The following is a 14427-nucleotide window of genomic DNA, read 5'->3' on the forward strand; positions in this document are numbered from 1 at the left end:
CACCATGGCCAAGACCAAAGAGCTCTCCAAGGATGTCAGGGACAAGATTGTAGACCTACACAAGGCTGGAATGGGCTACAAGACCATTGCCAAGCAGGTTGGGGAGAAGGTGACAACAGTTGGTGCGATTATTCACAAATGGAAGAAACACAAAAGAACTGTCAATCTCCCTCGGCCTGGGGCTCCATGCAAGATCTCACCTCGTGGAGTTGCAATGATCATGAGAATGGTGAGGAATCAGCCCAGAACTACACGGGAGGATCTTGTCAATGATCTCAAGGCAGCTGGGACCATAGTCACCAAGAAAACAATTGGTAACACACTACGCCGTGAAGGACTGAAATCCTGCAGCGCCCGCAATGTCCCCCTGCTCAAGAAAGCACATATACAGGCCCGTCTGAAGTTTGCAATGAACATCTGAATGATTCAGAGTAGAACTGGGTGAAAGTGTTGTGGTCAGATGAGACCAAAATCGAGCTCTTTGGCATCAACTCAACTCGCCGTGTTCGGAGGAGGAGGAATGCTGCCTATGACCCCAAGAACACCATCCTCACCGTCAAACATGGAGGTGGAAACATTATGCTTTGGGGGTGTTTTTCTGCTAAGGGGACAGGACAACTTCACCGCATCAAAGGGACGATGGACGGGGCCATATACCGTCAAATCTTGGGTGAGAACCTCCTTCCTTCAGCCAGGGCATTGAAAATGTGTCGTGGATGGGTTTTCCAGCATGACAATGACCCAAAACACACAGCCAAGGCAACAAAGGAGTGGCTCAAGAAGAAGCACATTAAGGTCCTGGAGTGGCCTAGCCAGTCTCCAGACCTTAATCCCATAGAAAACCTGTGGAGGGAGCTGAAGGTTCGAGTTGCCAAACGTCAGCCTCGAAACCTTAATGACTTGGAGAAGATCTGCAAAGAGTAAATGTTAACTGCCTTCCTTTTTCCTCCTGCTGGGTAATTGAATATTCACTGAGAGTCACATACAGTGCTTTGATTCTTTGTTGTCTACATGTCCATGATAGTTTTTTACATTTCTAACAATTATAAGCATAACAGGAAACTAGCTATGCATAATATAGTTTTTTTATTTGTAGCCTCTTAATTGCAATATGGAATTTGAAACTGTAGCTATGTTATTTTTGACAAAAAGTAAAATGATATTTTGTTTATTTGATGTGTACTGTTTGAGGCTAATGATAACAGAAAGGGAGGATCGCATATGGACATGTTTTACTATTGCAATGGCGTCCTGTCTTAATTTTTATATAATTGGACTTAGTAAATTAATCCATCTTTGAGTTTTACTTTTGGCCTGCAAGCGAACTTGACACAGTTCATACCATGTTTTGCCAACACTGGAATCATTTAAAAGAATCCCAAAGAGAGCATACATTTTTCACATGCAATGTGACACACAAATATCCGCTTTGTCTGAAGCCAGGAATTTTCTTAAAAAGTGGAAAACTCAAATACAGTTGGTTAATTTTTGTTTGCCGGTGTGACAGATGCAGTCCACACAGTGTGAGACAGCAACATTGGAAAGCATGACAAAGGAAAATCACATAGGTGACAGTATTTGAAGGAATTAATGTATGCAAATGAGGTGCTTGGGATGCATGGCTGGTGATGCCACTAATTTAATAATTGGCCTCAGAGCACCAGAGCTACATGTGCGTGTACGCCTGTGTGTGTGTATGTGCCAGCGGACATTTTAGGTCTACCCTCCTCACGCGCTCACGCGCTCACCACTGCCAAACGCCTTAAGATGGTGGCACCTTGAGGGAGAGACACTCCTTCAGTGAGCCAACCAGGCCCCCCTCCCTCTATCATGGCTCTTCATGACAACACTGGTCAAGCACCCCTCCCTAACCCCTGCCCCCCTTATAAATATGTAATTCCCCCCTCTCTAATAAGGATATTAGGGGCCGGCTCTGGTGCCTTGGCATATATGCATGAGTCCTCTCTCATCAAATTTGCATAAAAAGTCCAGATGCTAATGTTACCGTGGCGACTACTAGCAGTGCTTACTACTCTATATTCAGCGTAGCCATCTCCCAAGACAAGCCAACATTCCACATCATTTAATTGCGGAACAGTATGCTGTATGCAATTGGCTCATCGTATTCAAAACACATCAAGGCCTGAACAGTCAGCTCTTTAAAAAAGAGAAAGACTGGCCTGTTTTAATTGTAGCAGTGCTGCCGCTGTTTATGCGTATTTCAAGTCTCCTACAACCCCCTCCATAAAAACGGAAGGTAAAGTAGTCGGCATCATGCATTATGTAAAACATGGATTCTATAGTTATTTGAGCCATACGAATTTGTAGGTGGGTTCTACAACCATAGACCTTGCTCAAATACTTTATAAACATTTTCACATGAAAGACCCCTTTAACTACTAATATTAGATACTGTAACATTACTGCATGTTCAGAGTACGTATGAGCAATTGAATGCAAGGGAAAATCTAAAATTACTTTGTGATCTACCATTGCCTTAATAGACCAGAGCAAAATGATTGATATGGCAATACTTAAGGAAAAGTACAGTGTCCACACAATGTATGTCAGAACAGTAAAGCCACTAGGCGTCTCTGTTGGTTATTTGTAATTAATTGAGAATGAATAATGCAGTAACATGAAATACATTATTAACACGCATTCATCTCACGAGAGGATTCAAAGCATATTTCAAATGCAATTATACTCATTTATTTATAGCAGGGGTATTTGCATAATAAAAAGCCAGCGGAGCACAGAGATATTGAAAAGGACAGACAGGGAGGCAGTCAGATGGGTTTAGGCGTATACTGTTAAGCCGCCGCTCATACGTATGCAGCCAGAGTAGCTATTGTACCCGTCAATGTTCACAACATCAGTCATATTAATCTTGTTGCCGCAATAATTTCTGCTGCGTGTTGTTAGCATCATTAGCATTAGCAATTATGATGATGTAAGTGTAATGTAGCTAGCTAGCATTAGCATATTTGTTGAATTCTGTTGATCACTATATGGAATAGGTAGGGAGGTATGTTTGAAAAATAAATGTTATTGAATATCAATTATTTAAACGCAAGTTAACAATTGTTTACTATTTTGGCCTTTAATGGATTTTATATGGTTTTTTATTTTGTCTTTTATATATGTATTATCTAAGTCCATTATCTGAGTGTAAGAAACACTGTGTGGTTATGAGACAAACTTATGCATCCATTTTTGTACGTTTGAATGATGGTGTTTTAAAGACTGTACATCTTGCTTTGTTCCTCATCTAATTTAGCGTCCTTTAATTCAGAGTTTTGCTCAAACAATAAAATAATTATCAGATGTCCCATTTACGCGTCCCATTAACAAACAAACCCATAACATAAAAATACATTTGTACATTCTTAGAAAAAAAGGTGCTATCTAGAAACTAAAAGTGTTATTCATCTGTCTCAATAGGAGAACCCATTGAAAAACCCTTTTTGGTTCCAGGTAGAACCTGTTTTGAGTTCCATGTAAAACCCTTTCCACAGAGGGTTCTACATGGACCTCAAAATAGTTATACCTGGAACCAAAAAGGATTCTACCTAGAACCCAAAAGGGTTATCCTATGGGGACAGCCGAAGGACCCTTTTGGAACCCTTTTTTCTAAGAGTGTAGTCGTGTGGGGTCTAACAATACACTGACTGTCATTAATGTCCTATTAAGCTGACTGTGATCCAGTCATGTTTTGAAGGTAATTGCATGGACAGTGAGACATGGAGGTAGGTAGCTCTAATGTAGTGGTAGGACTAACACCATGTCCATGACCACCTCAACGCAGGCTGCTGGAGGGAGGGACACCGTGGCAGAGCACAGCATGCCCGCTGCTCCTCATACCCACGCTCAAGTGGCCATGCATGATGTCATTAAAAAGGGCCCAACCATGACATTCCACAATGGATTATTGGCCCATGTTATGGCTGGTTGATGGTTTAGGAGGAGGCAGGAGGCTGACCACAGTGGAACCAGTGGTAAGAAGAGCCAATGGTACTGTGTGTGTGGCTTTACTGCATGTGTGTGTGCACGTGACATGCTCAAATCAGGAGATGCACTGAAATGCACTGCATTGCCAAATGTTTGATGCAGATTGAAACTGGATCTACAGCGGCAGGCTGTCGTCACTGTGTGAGAGGAGCAGCCATATCTACTGTGTGTGGTCACCCTGTGCACTGCTAATAATATCCATCACACCACTGTTAATGGAGAAAAAGTCACCTGACAGGAAAAACATTGCTACACTTCAATGTGTGTGATGAATCTAAATTGAGCCCAGGAGACAAGGAGAGTGGCATTCTTGTCAGTTACACACACACACACACACACACACACACACACACACACACACACACACACATACACACACTCTCTGAAACCAGGAACCTGTCCTGCTCTAGCGGCGCTGATGCCGGCATGCGCACCGTGAGCTCACCTCCCGTTGCCACGGCGACACCAACCAGAGGGAAAAGCCTGGTGTGTGTGTGTGACAGAGGCCTGAGCGGGAGGAAGGAGGAGGGATTGAGGAATTCACATAGCGCTTGGATTGTTTAAGCACTAGTAACTTATTCAGTTACCAGGCCTTATCACGGAAACGCTAAACTGGCCCTTTCAATTATCAAGGCAATGTCTTTAGCCCGGCCGCCTGTTTATAATGGCTGGCCTGGGATTTCAAATGAGATGTATCAGAAATAGTTGTCCGACAAGGTGGATAATAGACACTTATACACACAATTGGGTAGTATCATGCATTACGTACATTTAACACGTATATACACAAACATATAGGGAATCATACAGTCATGCACACACTCACAAATATGACCACCAAATGAAACACACACGCAGACACACACACATTTTTTTCCCCAAAACAAAAAATGACACTAACAGCTGCATTGGTGCCTGAATTCTATTAGTGATGAAGAGCTAACCCAGTCTGGGGGTCGTCTGCTCATCAATGGTGGCGCTCTACAGCCGTGAATGCACTGAATTCATTAGTCATCGTGCACAGATGGTGTCTGGCTAACTGTCTCAAGTTCAAGTTCATGTCCAGGAGACACAGAGAGAGACATGCTGAAGCCAGACAGACCAGACGGTACTGAGACACAGAGAGAGACATGCTGAAGCCAGACAGACCAGACACTACTGAGACACAGAGAGAGACATGCTGAAGCCAGACAGACCAGACACTACTGAGACACAGAGAGAGACATGCTGAAGCCAGACAGACCAGACGCTACTGAGACACAGAGAGAGACATGCTGAAGCCAGACAGACCAGACACTACTGAGACACAGAGAGAGACATGCAGAAGCCAGACAGACCAGACACTACTGAGACACAGACAGAGACATGCTGAAGCCAGACAGACCAGACGCTACTGAGACACAGACAGAGACATGCTGAAGCCAGACAGACCAGACACTATTGAGACACAGCCATTGTTCCTCATCTACAGTACATAATGCAGAAGCCCATAGCCGTGGGAAGTAGGGGTGCTGAGGGTGCTGCAGCACCCCCTGATAAATCTAAATGAAAAAATCCACAAAATTAGTGAACTAGGCCTTTATTACTCCTGTATTAGCGGAGAATAAAACTCCTCAGCTGTCCCTATGCAATAAAACACCAGTGTTATGACAATACTTAGGCTATAATAACAGTAGCAACAGCATGATGACCATTTTACATCCTTTGTCTGGTATAGAAATTACCCGCATGGACCTCATCATAAAGTCACTACCCAGATTGAACTTGTATTGATTGTTAAGACATGAGCCCTCTGCACAGAAAGAATGCACATAAAAAATTGGCACACTGGTGTCAAATATGCTGATTGCTCGCCCAATGAATATGTAAAACATGCCATGGTTGCCATGGTTATGTTATTCAGCCAATCATGTGACAATAATGGCTGCAGAGCACTGTAAGTGTGAATGGGGAGGGAGGGGACAGAAGAGCCAGCGTTACTAAGCAGAGAGAGGCAACGTCATCACCACCCATCTCTACACGCATAGACAAATCAGACACCTATATTTCTCTGTGAGAATGGACCGACTGACTGGGGTTAACATCCGCTGTATGATACAGTGCTACATTATGGTGAAACATAGTGTATGATAGCCTACAAAGAACATGAAAGTAGGCTACTGCAAACCAGTAAGACATAAATGCAAGACACAAACAGGCTAGCATACACTGGATCATTTTTTGGGAATTCTACCCCAAAATGCATTGGGTGAGGAATAATTTGTTGAAATGGTAGACATGATTTATTGTAAAAAGTATCAAATGGAATTGAGGTGAAGTCACACCATTAAACATCTTCAGACTTCCAATGATGAAGAAATATTTTTATTCAGTCAATGCAGTGGCCTTTTATACTGTGGAGAATCAAATGATTTATATATGCTGGGTTACTTACAGACCTCAAGTTCTTATTTACACTGCGCTGACATTTAGTATGGCCCCAGACTAGAAAACAATGCAGCCATTCATACGTCTAGACGACGATTTCAAGCGACTTATCCTAGGACAATGAAACTTGGTTATTCACTGCTTGCCCAAATTGTGTTCTCAAATCTTCTTTCAGGCAAATGTATAATGAATGACCTGGCATTGTACACTGTCTTTTAAAAGGGTCGGAACAAGACACACTAGTTTTGTCTTACGGTGTGAGAAAGTCGGCAAGAGACCCATTTCAGCAAGACGGTGTTGAATTCAGCCACTGTGAGCCTGTTTAACATTGAACTTGAATAAACCTCTGTGCACTATAGCCTACCACTGCATATGCAGGCGGTTTAGGCCTATACATCTTCCACATAGGTCTATGACCGTTCAGTTAAAAACAACGCAGGCCAGCATTTGGGCACAAACATACCATTTCATACAGCTAATCAATCAAGCGCTATAGGCTATACAATCAAATAAAATTGTATTTGTCACATGCTTTGTAAACAACAGGTGTAGAGTAACAGTGGAATGCTTACAATAGGCTATATCATAACAAATATATTTAAAAAAATCAACCTTCACATCCATCTGAAAAGGCCTAATAGGCTACTAAGACTATCCTGAATATACAATATACCTATTCCCAAATAACAATTCATCAATTGGGCCTCCTGTAGCTCAGTTGGTAGAGCATGGCGCTTGCAACGCCAGGATTGTGGGTTCGATTCCCACAGGGGGCCAGTATAAAAAATGTATGCACTCACTAACTGTAAGTCGCTCTGGATAAGAGCGTCTGCTAAATGACGTAAATGTAATCAATCAATTAAAGGCACGTGTCTAGCCTACTCACAGAAGACTCTCATCATGCCGAAGAACACTAGAATAACAATAACCTCATCTACAGACAATAGACTCTACTAACATCCATTAAGAAAACAAACAGCCTAGGCCTAAACTGGCATCATAAATGGAGGCTATTCTCAAATGTAGCCTGAATAGGTCTTGTTGGAAAGTCATCTTTTAGGAACAATGGTTTTTACAACTCTATTGGGTTGCCAACAAAGCATTTAATTTTTATGACGTTTGTACAATTCTATCAAACTGTGCTACCATCAATAAAGAAACAAAACAACTATCCCGCTGGTCACCATGTGCATTGTGCATGCCATGTGCTCCCTTGATAGTTAATAAACAAATCCACTGGCGACTAATATAATTGCCTGTATAGCTAATATCATCCAACATGCAGAATTAGCAGCCCAAAAGCTATGCCTGCACCTTTAGGCTATTTCTTTCAGATGCATTTTATTCGGATGTAAAATAATAATCAGAATTAAATTAATATAAATGTTGCCTTTAGCTAGGTCTACCTCTATATAATATATATATATATATATATATATATATATATATATATATATATATATATATATATATATATATTAATTAGGCATTGTCTTAGAATTAAATGTAAGATTTTTAAAAAGTCCTTGGTCAAATTCAAATACAGAGGGCACATGAAGTGATGTAATCTATTCAATTCGTTATACTTCTTTAGGCCTATTGCATTGTTTGTCAAATTAATTATCATGAGTCGAACAATAGATCGGTGTTAGAGCGCTCAAGTAGGCCCATATACAATTCCATAATTTTAGAACATCTTTGTATGGATTCATAAACCCATCCAGTTTTAAGATAATGACCCACAATCCTCATTATCAGTTGCCTACAATTGGCAAGGAATTACGCATTCAAAACCGTTACTACTCCAAATTTGGAGGCCGCGTCGGCCGGGTGGGAAACATCGCCTCTTTCTATAGGGATGCAGATGAGTCTGCTGCACTTGACGTCTTTTCATGACCCATGTCGCCCCCTTCACCCCCACCCTCACGGCGCTGTCTGTCATATTCGGACTGGGCATGGCATTGCCACTTGCCCCCGAGCGTGGGAATGGGAGCGTCCAGTCGTTCACATCTCCAGCCCTGTGGTTAACAGAATCAATTAAGCAGCCCCCCCCCCCCCTTCTTAGCCCATACCCAAATCCCTCCTCTCCATTTTTGTCAGCTCTGTATACGTTCTAATTATTGCTGTTTGGGATGCCAGCGCCGTTTCCTGTTTGGAGTGCATCATGCTGAAATAAAAAACCGTAAACGTCAATCTCATTCTCAATGCTGGCCTACATTATCTGGGCCCCGTGTAGCTCTGTTGGTAGAGCATGGCGCTTGCAACGCCAGGGTTGTGGGTTCGTTTCCCACGGGGGGCCAGTATGAAAATGTATGCACTCACTAACTGTAAATCGCTCTGGATAAGAGCATCTGCTAAATGACTGAAATTTAAATTATCCAAACAGACCGAGTATGTATGCTATGGCTTGGACTCCCAGTCGGATATATTTTCTATATCATATTTACCACATTTATTATAGAAAATAACGCATTTCAAGAAGAATATAATAAAAACATGAACAAGATAGTGTGTGTGTGTGTGTGTGTGTGTGTGTGAATGCAACATTTACTCATGGCTATGATTAGCTATAGGCTACCTTAAGTTTTCAAATGTCCTAATACCACAAACATAAAATATACGCAATAAATCAATATAAGTAATACATCAATACAACTCTTTCACATTTCCAATAAGTGAACATGTCTGGTTAATGCTATAGCAATAATTTATAATTTCAAGTATAACGAAGTTATTCTTTTGTGCACCGAGTAGGCTTATGCATCTTGGTATTTCCATTTTATATTTCCAAGGTCCTCGATGAGTCTGGAAGTCGTTTTTACTTTCGGTTATCTAGCTTTATGACGGCCATCACACTCATACAGCTAGATAACCAAAGATAACAACCCACTTCCCATTCTTCAAAAATATTCCATAATTGTCTTCTGTTCTCCGGGCGTTGGGGATCGTGCCCCTGCTTTCAGGAGTGGTCCACCATACTTTGAGGCAAATAAACCAAAATATAGAAGTAGGTCTAATTTGACTCCCATTGCCTACATAATCCTATTTCATTTCCATATTGGCCACTTCCAAGGAATGAGTCCTCCAAACTCCCACAGACACACACGTCATTAAAAAAACACGACGTCCAAAAAATGACATATAATCCCTATGTTTAGATTATATCATATTCAGATGACATTCGCCAACATTACTGAGTTGAAGTAAAAGAGAGCAGTAGGCTGTGGTGCAGCCATCCTTGCACAGGCCCTGATTTGCAATGCAAATGAATCAATCCCACAAAAGGCGCTTTCGCCTCTTTTGGCAGGAAAAATATATATCCTGTGAGGCCAGCGAAGAAGATACCGAGGAGATGGAAAATCCGCCTGGTGAAAATGCGGAAATGACACAGGTAAAACGTCTCGATTGTTTTGGATTATGAAGAGAGGACCTCGTTTGTGGCCAAAATATTTCTGTCAAGTTGTCCGCACGTATCCAGCGTGTTAGAGGAAAGAGATGCCGAAGTCTGTAAACCAAGGGTTCCGTTCTGTTGGCTAGCTGCTGCCAACGGTCTGAAAGGAGTGGGGAAAGGGCCATCCCCAAGGAATGGGGGAAACGGGGAGGAGGGGTAGGCTTCCAATGCCAAAATCTGGACCAACCCGGCGAGGTCAAAGGCCTCAGACCACGGGAGTGTAAATTAATGATGATGATGTCATGAAAAATCGCTAATGCACGCTCCTATTCATGCACGAGCAGTGGCAAATCTCCTCGCGTCATTACCATGTGCACCGGAATAATTCGGTTTTCCACTAGCGGTCTGCACGCTTTTTCCAGAATGATAAAAAAGGACGGAAAGACTAAATGATTGTGCTATGGTATGAGAATGGTAATCTTGATCATTTTTGAAGCCAGTAAGGGTACAATAGCCAGCAGAATAAACCACCAAATACAAGAGCTCAAATCTATGGAGGACATATGACAGCATTCCAGGGCTGAGTAGAGCATCGTCCCTGTATTCTCGTCGCAGCTAGAACCGAGTAGGGTCTTTGATGTAGCATGGAACTGCTCCGGGTTGTCCGAATATACGGGTGTGACGGACAATGCGAATCGAGACACTTTCATTGACTCGATTTGAGTTGAAATCCTATTGGCTTTATGTTTTTTCATCGTCGTGACCGATGTATAAGCTACAATGGTTTCCAGGTAGGCTATACTGGCAATGTCGCATTGTCAAACAAGCATTCATTTTTTCTGCACAGTCACACACATAAAACGTTTAATCTTGTCTATGTATCAAACATTCTACAATTATATGTTCATATTTATCAGACCTAGTAGGACATTGAAATATTCAAGAACATAGACCTAATATTAATGATATGTTTTCATGCGCACGGACGTTTTTTTAGGCTATAGGAGCTAGGGCTGTATGACAAAGCTATTATCCATAGGCCTACTATATATATGGGTAGGGTAGCCTACTATGTTAATTTTTTGCAAGAATTCTCAGAGTTTGTGTGTGTGTGTGTGTGTGTGTGTGTGTGTGTGTGTGTGTGTGTGTGTGTGTGTGTGTGTGTGTGTGTGTGTGTGAATTGAGAGAGAGGGGGCAGAAGGGAGCAGAGAGGGAGAGATATCCAATGATAATCAGCAACGAGGTCCTATAAAGGTATTAGGCTACAATACACTAATATTAGGATGTCAATAACTAAACAAGATGTTTCCACGTTATAATAATTGAGGTTCCAAACGTGGGGTAAAACAATACAATGTTGTTTGGCTTAGCAGAGGTGATTTGCACAAAATGTGACTTTTCATCAGCCCCATTCATTTAATGATATGTATTCTATAAACAATGGCTAATTCACTGCATATATTCACTGCATCTAGGCCCCATAGCCTACAATCTTTGCACGTTCGCTAAAATGTTTTGCATTTCCATCTATGTCGTCCCATGCACCTGTTCACCTGTGTTGTTGCTGACCACCATATTATTGCATTGGCCCTATAGAAACATGTCGTTCAGGTGACCACCATATTATTGTATTGGCCCTATAGAAACATGTCGTTCAGGTGACCACCATATTATTGCATTGGCCCTATAGAAACATGTCGTTCAGGTGACCACCATATTATTGTATTGGCCCTATAGAAACATGTCGTTCAGGTGACCACCATATTATTGCATTGGCCCTATAGAAACATGTCGTTCAGGTGACCACCATATTATTGCATTGGCCCTATAGAAACATGTCGTTCAGGTGACCACCATATTATTGCATTGGCCCTATAGAAACATGTCGTTCAGGTGACCACCATATTATTGTATTGGCCCTATAGAAACATGTCGTTCAGGTGACCACCATATTATTGCATTGGCCCTATAGAAACATGTCGTTCAGGTGCTAACAGGAGAGACCGAATAGGTGGGAAGGCATCCACCCAGCTGCTCAGACAAAACACTTCTTAATCCTAAATTATATGACCACGAAACCCGGCCCTGTGCAATTATTACGCACATGGCACGCGGTTAAAATCTGACTGCACTTTAGTTGAATTAAAGTGTTCATGGTTAGCTTTACATTAGCATTCCCTAAAAGTGACACCAGTTGATTCAACTGACGTTTGAAGGCTAACAAAATGACCCTCCAAGAATGCACCAAGCAAGCAGTCTCTATCTAATAATATAGAATATTGTAGAATATAGTGAAAATAATCGATTTGTAAATCAGGGTAGGTTTAGGGTAAACCCACATTTCCTAAATCTATTTCTGAATAGATTGGAACGTATGCTACACAGGCCTCAACCACGCATTCGTTTTATCATACACCCCCACATACAATTTGAACAGTACCAAAGTAGGCTAATTAGGTAATTGAAGTTTCCCAATAGTTCTGACCTAATGTTATCATTCATACTATTTCTCAATTTCAACAGAAGTTTGTTTTTAAACATAAAAGTCAAGCTTCATCGTGGTTATTTTCCTTCAGAAGAATATATGCCAGTATAACGTGAACGTCCGACACCGTATACCACGGTTTGACATTGTAATAGACTATCGATGTAATGTTGTATGATTGTGATATGTAATTAAACTCATTCAAACCAACAATGTTAACTTTCTAAAAAGTGAATTTGTTTTATTCGTTTATTTGAATTAGTTTGCGTGTTGGAGCCTAATGGTACACAAAACCCCACAATATTATTTTTGTCAATTAGCCCACTGTACTGTAGCCTTCAAGAGTGAAATTAAGTATGTTTTACACGATACGATACAGAGATAGCCTACACAATATCACCATGAGACGCTGTGCAACCTATCTTTACGCATACGATGTAGTCTACATTCACTTTGACCCGGCTTAACGCACTGTTCGGAGCACTGCTCGGAGCAATTTAAGATATTTAATTCTCAGTTAGTTAAGAATCACAGCTGACCGTTTTAACTTCCAGCACATAGCCTACCTTTTACCAATAAAACTTGTCATAGCGCAATGACAATGCATTGAGAGGCGTTGGCTACTGTTGCACTGACAGTGGTTGCAACAAGCTCATGCCACCAGTCTGAATGAAGCTCCGAGTTTTCATCATGCTTATTTATTTCAGTTAATTACTATATCTACGAATGTGCCAACATGTATGTGCCAGGGAAGAGCACTAGTCCTACGAAGCACTGCCATGAACTTCACCTCCGACCTGCCCAAACACACCTCCGAGCTGCCCAAACACACCTCCGAGCTGCCCAAACACACCTCCGAGCTGCCTAAACACTAATCATAGCCTACATGGTCTTCCTCAGCTAGAACAAAATATTTATATAGGTCCACATCACGTCCACTAGCCGATAATAACCAAATGAATGTTGTCTATTATTCACCGAGTCATTCAACTTCACTCTAACTTTTCCGCAGATCAGACTGCATTGGCTTTATGCACATCAGACTGCATTGGCTTTATGCACATCAGACTGCATTGGCTTTACGCACAAGCGAAGGATAATCACCAAAGTTGCACTTACTTTCTCAAACTGCGCTAGAAGAGTCACCGCAATCGGCATCAGCAATCAGAAATCATCCCAGATATGAGACATGCTGTGTGGGACCCGGTGGACAGTCCGCCAAATATCCAGCCGTCCACGGCCGTCCCTACCTTTAAAATTGCCGCTAATACTCAGTGCATTGCGCGTGCTTCGGTTGCTCTGAGTAAACCCTGAGCATATTCCAAGCACATGAGAGAATGAGAGAATGAGAGAGGGAGGGGAGGGGAGGGGAGGGGAGGGGAGGGGGGGCGGGGGGGGAGCGAGACGGAGAGAACTTTCCCATAACATCTACAGCACCAAATAGAAAGTGCACAATTGAAGCTCTGAGAGTCTGCAAGTTCTTTTTTTGAGGAGGGGGGAGTAGTCCACCCTTCTGTGTGAGAAAGGACGTGCTCTGAAACTCAAACAAGTTCCCTCGCTCTTTTGTTGGGCACAAACTGGACAGGCATTGTTCGTCTTTTGGCGTGGACGTTCACCCGTTCCCAGACCAGAAGTGATCGCGGTAATGAATTTGCAGCAGGCTCTCCTTGAAGGCGTTATGACAAACGGAACGCATTTACAGTACTTCAGACAAAAGGGTGAAAATAATACAATGATACAATCCCAAACCAATACTAAGGTCGTCAGTAATAAATTAAAATCTGTGGGGAAAACATTTTATAACTCCACTCAAAATGTTTTTGGTGGGTACTTTTGCCTTCACCTGAGCATTTATGTTCGTTTGCATAGCCCCAAGTGGTATGATGTGCTTGGGCTGCCATATATATCCGCTAGCTAAACACCAAGGTAATACTAATATTGTTACTAACAAGTGTTCAACAAGTAATACAGGTAATGTAAAGTATTGCAATTATTATTGTTATTGTTATTGTTATTGTTATTGTTATTGTTATTATTATTATTATTATTATTATTATTATTATTATTATTATTATTATTATTATCAGTTGTTATTAGACTATCAACATATTTA

General features: G+C 41.6%; 1 long non-coding RNA gene across 2 annotated transcripts in view; it reads right to left on the bottom strand.

The window, feature by feature from the left end:
- The window catches only part of LOC121584491, a 61871-nt gene extending 48203 nt beyond the window's left edge, over positions 1 to 13668 (bottom strand). The window contains exon 1 of one of the 2 annotated variants that reach the window (XR_006003725.1): positions 13434 to 13668. This is a non-coding gene — a long non-coding RNA (uncharacterized LOC121584491). The remainder of the gene's footprint in view (positions 1 to 13433) is intronic. The other variant, XR_006003726.1, reaches the window with a different exon arrangement.
- Between the last annotated feature and the right edge of the window lie 759 nt (positions 13669 to 14427).

The sequence above is a fragment of the Coregonus clupeaformis genome, chromosome 16, assembly GCF_020615455.1.
Source record: "Coregonus clupeaformis isolate EN_2021a chromosome 16, ASM2061545v1, whole genome shotgun sequence".
Classification (NCBI taxonomy): Eukaryota; Metazoa; Chordata; class Actinopteri; order Salmoniformes; family Salmonidae; genus Coregonus; species Coregonus clupeaformis.